We start from the raw sequence: 6509 nt of genomic DNA on the forward strand, positions 1-6509 counted from the left end.
TAGAGTGTTTTCCTCTAAATCCTCCTAGGGACATCATGAGACTAACCCTCTGGCAATGGCAGACAGTCCTTCCAGTTGTGATGGGTCTCCTTTGGTTAATGGAAATGATGATGCTGCCATGCAAACTCACCTAATAGAACATTACTCAATGCGCTATAACTCTTGTTACGGGGATCTGCTAATATTATTGTTTTCTAAAAATGTCAACCAGCCACCTACCCCTTCATTTAATTCAATTAATTGGGATTCTTTTGAAACTTCTTATAACCTTGTTGTGGTAAGTCCAATTCTCTTGGGAGCATGTGCTTCTCCTCAACATGAAGACACTTCTTTTGCTTTGATTGCTACCTATGTGGGAAGTCTAGCTCAAGTCTCACCTATTCTTAATGCAACAAAAATTTGCCTCATTCCCACAGAAGAATGTGCAATTCCCCAGCATATTTAACCCTCAACAAATGTTGTTATATATCGAGAACAAAGCCTAGCTCATTCAATTCTTGTCAGTCACATGTAGAAGAACATCAAAATATCTAGGCTCTTACAATAGCGCTCTCATTTCTAAAGCAAGCTCCTATATGATCTTTTAGAGATTTCTCCAAAGCTTAACTGTAAGGGCAAAGGATCTAGAAAGGTGTGTAAGCCATCCAATAGTGACATAAATAGAATGAATGCACTATTTCTTAAGGGGCTAGTGTAACACCCATCATTTTTTGACATCAAAATTTCTGTCTTTGATGGAATATTCTAGCAAAATTCAAGATTTCATAGATAAGGGAATGGTGGTAGAAAGTGTATGTATATGTATGATGTGATGTATTAATAACGTATTTAAGAATGAAAATATTTTAATGATTTTGATAAAAAAAAAGTTTAAAGTGTAATTTGGGCAAAGGGAACTTCGGCAGCTGAAGTCCTTTTTATTGCTTAAATGCCCGTTTGGATAGAATGGACTCTGATAGCCGAAAGTCTCCTCGACAGTAGGGGTATAAATAGCCCATGTCAATTCAAATTTCAAAGAAAAAAATTTTTTTTTTCCAAACTTTGTTGCATGCAAAGGAGTTTTCCTCCTTAGAATTCTTTTGATTTGATCTTTTGAAAGCTAGAAGTCTTAGATTGGTTGGAGAGCTCAAGAATTCAAAGGATCCTGAAGATTTTCTCCAATCTCTCTCTATCTTGTTTCCAAAGGAAGAGGGTGATTTTTCCTTTCTTAAATTGAATTTTCTACGTGTTTTTAGTGTGTGCTCATGATTAAGAGAATAAATCTTGAATTGCATGTGCTTTTGTCTAGTATTTAAGTTTTCATTTTTGGAGAATATAGTTGCATGCAAGAGGTTTGTAATATGGATGGCAAGGATATGTCTTGAGCTTGTTCTTGATAGGTCTAAGAAGCTTATAAGCATGTTATAGTTAGTTTTACAAGAAGATTTTGCTTTTTGAGTTCTTCTGAATAATTGGTGCTTTGATGTTTCAAAGGAAGTTGAGAAAACCTCAATTTTCCTTCACTAATTTGGATGCATGTATGTTTCCTAGAGGATTATAAGTTAATAGAGGTCCTAGTTATGTTTTTGGGTGGTTGGATTGTGTTTTGGAGCTTGGGCTTGAGTATTGGTGTGTTTAGGAGTTGGATTCTGCAAGTTTCGACTTGGGCATTCTGGAAATTCCCAAGTTTTCGAAGTCATGCAGTTCTCAAAAAAATCTAGAAAATTTTGAAGTTCGGCAGCCACAGTCTAAAACTTCAGCAGCCACAGTCACTGCTGGACTAAAAGGACTTTTAAGGTTCAAGCTTTCAATAGCCGTAGTAGCTACTACCTAAAAAGAGTAGCCAATGTTCAAGATTTCGGCAGCCGAAGTCAAAGACTTTAGTAGCCGAAGTTGGTGCCAGCTTATTTCACCTTTAGTTCTAAGGCTCCAAAATATGATTTTACTATTCAAAATGACCTAGAATTGTTTATTTGATGTATGTATAGAGTTTTAGATCTTTGAATAACTCTTTAGGTTCTAATGTTATAGGATCGAACTTGAGACATTCAGGAAGCTAAGGATCCAAAGTTAGCTACCATTTGAGTAAGGTGTTTGATAGGCTACAAGAGGTGAGTAACACTAACCTTAATGAATGTAATTTATTTAAATTAAATTCATGATCATCCACATGCACCATTTCATTATTATTAGGGTGTATGTACCTAGAACATGAATATGTTGCATTTTGGCATACTTGTTATTGATGCTTGATGCACCTTGGTTGACCCACTGGCCTTTCTCATGTTATGGATATGTTATGTACTACGATATGATCATGCATGATATATGGTGATAAGACTAGGTGAGGCCTAAGAAGCTCCTAGCTTATTATTTATTTAAATGAAAGTCCTGAGGAGCCTCTGTATGAGCTAGACACATTAGATCTGGGAGACCACTGGTGACAAGTCCATCTTATATGAAATATTTATGATATAAAAACTCATTTAGATGTTGCATTGCATATGTATGAAAAGAGAAAGATATTTCATGTAGGTTTAATTAGTTTACTCACTATGCTTTTAGAAGCTTACCCCTCTCCCCTAACCCTAGATGCAAGGATGTAGGGATAAATGAATCCTTTCAGAGAGTGAGTAGCAGGAGTGAATACAAAACTTATTATGATTATTGAATGTTTAATTTGGACATATAAATTTTAAATGGATAGTATATAGTGCTAGAATTCAGAACAATTATTTAATGTATGCTTAAGTCTAAGAGATGTATGTATGATGTCCAAATGTATAAGCAAACTCATTATCTATATATGTATGATGTAATTACACTTTAGTGCTCATGTATGAGATTTACAAGTTTAAATTCTGAACCAGTTTTATCATGAAATGTTTAAGAATAGATGTGAAAAACTAAAGTGTAACCATCTTTAAATTGCTTGGATTATGGATTTTATGAAATAAGTGCATGTTTGATCAGTCTTTAGGCTTGCTATAGGTTTTAGTAGTCGTAAGCTGACCCGATCCCTAGCGTCTGTAATGGCCCTAGTTCAGGGTCATTATAGCTGAGTAATTGGGCCATAAACTTAGACCCTCATGAAGAGGCCTTGTAAACCATTAATATAGGGAAACATGGCATTTTCCTTCTCTGAGCCTGATTCCACCATAGTTAATTTTTTCAAAAACTAAATTGTGGAAAATGCTAGCCTACTTAATGTGACATCAGACTCTTAGTTCCACCTTAACTTCTCGTCACTTTTTTTTTTTCTCTCTTCTCTCTCTTTATCTCTCTTATTTATCAACTAAAATATGTTGTCTCTACTTTCTTGTAATGTTAGGAGTTTTAGGAGCATTAGTAAGGGTTCTCATCTTCGAAAAGTGATATCTTCTAAGAATATTAGCATTTGTGGTATTCTTAAAACCAAACTGCCCTCTACAAAATTGTCAGTTATCAGAAGAATATGGGGTTTTAGTGATGTTGGATGGGTTGCCTCAGATTTAATGGGAAGTTCGGGTGTAATACTTGTGAGCTAGTGTAAAGCTTCTTTTGCCTTTAAGGATGCTACTATCTTACAGAATTTGGTAGCTATCCGAGGTTCCTTATCCCAAAGTGGGTTTGATTGTCAACTCATTTTTATTTATGCTCCTGTGGATTCTTCTAGCCAGCAATTTTTGTGGAATGAAATCCAGTCCTTGATTTCTTTGTTCCCAAACTTTGCTTCCATGGTTGTTGGGGATTTTAATCAAATTTTGGAGCTTAAAGAGCACATAGGGAGGGGGAGTTGTAATTAGAAAATGTTGGCCTTTTCATCTTTAATTTAGGCTTTTTCTCTTCTTAAAATTGATTTACAAGGCAGGAAGTTTACATGGCGAAATTCTATTTGCATGATTAGAATTGATAGAATTTTTGGTTCTTGAGTATGGATTATGGCCTTCCCCTCTTTACATCTTCTTGCTCTAGTAAGAGGACCTTCAAATCATAATCCCTTATGGCTCTCTTCTTTTGCTAACATTAATTAGGGAAGAAGGTTATTCAGAAGCTTAGATTGCTGGTGGAACTCTCCAGGATTCTCTCATGTGATTGCCTCTTTTTGGACTAAAAATCTAAATAATGCTTTTATCTCAGTAAAATTGCAAAATCTGAAGAGAGAACTTAAAGGCTGGAAAAGGGATGTTTTTGGTAATAATGAAACCAAACTCTTTATTATCTCTAATCATTTGGATGCATTAGAGAAGAAAGATGAAGTGGGTGACCTTACGAAGTAAGAAATTAATGAGCTTTATACACTCAAATGCACCAAGTCTGCCTCTTCGCACAACTTGGAAAGCATATGGCGTCAAAAATTAAGAGCCACTTAGTGTAAATTAGGAGATCGTAACACAAGGTTCTTTCATGTTCAAGCTTCAAATCGAAGAAGACGTAATTTCATCTAGAAAATTCATCACTTAGGTAAAGTCCTCTCTGATCCTTCAGACATAAAAAGTGGTTTTTTTTTTTTGGAACACTTTTAGCAAAGGTTCCAAGACCCATACTCTCTTGATGCTTATTTTCGTACTGTTGATTTGAGGAAAATTACTAAGGAAGAGGCAAAATGGCTACATATGCTTTTTCTATTAATGAAATAGAAAGTGCCATATGGAGTTGCGAGTTTCACAAGGCATTGACGCCAAACGGTATTAACTTCCTTTTCTACAAAAAGGTATGGAATCATTTGAAGAACAACATTTGCAATTTCATTAACACCTTGTACAACACTAGGAAGCTACCTCGCCATGTGAAATCTTCCTTAATAGTCCTGGTTGCCAACGTAGATAGACCCTTAAAAGTATCCAATTACAAGCCCATTAGTTTAATTCATAGACTCTATAAGATTGTTGCAAAAATGTTAGCAACTAGATTAAAATTGGTGCTACCATCCATTATTGATCCTTCATAAGTTGCTTTTATACAGGGGAGACAAACTTTTTCTTGGTCACTAATGAGGTCATTCATGCATCTAAACAACGTGATTTGGGTTGTTTCATTCTTAAATTAGATTTTGAGAAAGCTTTTGATTTTGTGAAGTGGAGGTATCTAGATGATATGATGGTTAAATTTGGATATGGGATCATTTGGAGACAGTGGATTTTGGAATGCTTGTCCCATTCACGGGTATCCATTATGATAAATGGAACCACATCAAAGGAATTCCAATTGCAAAGGGACCTTAAGCAATGTGATCCCTTCTCCCCCATTTCTCTTCACAATTATGATGGAGCCTTTAAGTGTTGTATCGTATAAAGCTTATTCAATTGGCTTAATAAAGGGTGTGTTAGTTTTTGCTCAAGGACCGATCATTTCCCATCTATAGTTCGCTGATAATACCCTTGTGTTTTGTCAACCAAAGAGGACTTGGATTTTAAATGCCACTAGAATTCTTCAGTGTTTCTCTCTTCTCTTAGGTTTAAAAATTAACTTTCACAAAAATACATTGATTTGGGTAAAGGTTCCAACATATAAAGTTGAAGAATTAGCAAATTTGGCATTATGCAAAAAGGGAAGTATACCCTTCCAATATCTTGGGCTACCTTTAGGCTCTAACACGAAGCTCTCCTCAACTTGCATCTAGTTATTCAGAAGGTGGAGAAGAAACTGTTATGCCCTCACTTCAGATAGTTCCATACATTCCACTGTTCCAGCGACTAATGTCTGTCGGATAGCTGGCATGATTGGAACCACCTTTAAATTAAAGTGAGAAGTCATAAATTGATCATATAAATGTTAATTAAGGTTGATTAAGGTTGAAAGAAATTAAAGGAAATGAATTAGAAATTGTTAAATGTGCTTAAGTCCTGGCGATGAGTAACTTTACTGGGAAACGGCCAAAAATTGGTTATTTGATTCTGTTGCTATTCCAATCAATTTAGGACTTTGTGAGACTCTTATTTAGGACTTAATTAAGATATAATTATGAATTAATAAGTTAAAGTAATGAAAAGAAACAATTAAGTTAAATTAGGATAGGAAAAAGGACACATTTGGTATAATTAAGAAAGAATTGGGTAATAATTAAAAATTATAATTACTCATATGACTTGCACATGATTATGGCAGCCATAAAACACCCTTAAATCACCTTAAGTGCAGAAAACGAAAATAAAAAGTGACAGAGAGTAAAGTGGTCGAAACAAAGGAGGAGGAAGGGGGAGGTGAAATCAAGCAACCCAACCTTGAATTCTTCACTCTAAATCAAGGTATTTTGCTTCCTAATCGCTTCTATACAAGTTAATTTCACTTTATTTTAGTTAATTTCATGATTTGGAAGAAACAAAAGTTAGGGTTCATGTGGGGTGAACTATGAAAGTTGATGAAAATTTGGGAATTCATGGGAGTAATATGATTTCATTAGGTTTAATTTGATTTTTAGCATGTTTTTAACATTCTAATCACAAAACTAACATTAAATTTGCATGAATCAACAAAAAACACTTAGGGTTCCATGGAAGGTGGTTCGCCCAAATGGGGAAAATTAGGGGAGAATGGGTTTTGATCCCAAT

Source organism: Hevea brasiliensis, chromosome 1 (genome assembly GCF_030052815.1).
Source record: "Hevea brasiliensis isolate MT/VB/25A 57/8 chromosome 1, ASM3005281v1, whole genome shotgun sequence".
NCBI classification, from domain to species: domain Eukaryota; kingdom Viridiplantae; phylum Streptophyta; class Magnoliopsida; order Malpighiales; family Euphorbiaceae; genus Hevea; species Hevea brasiliensis.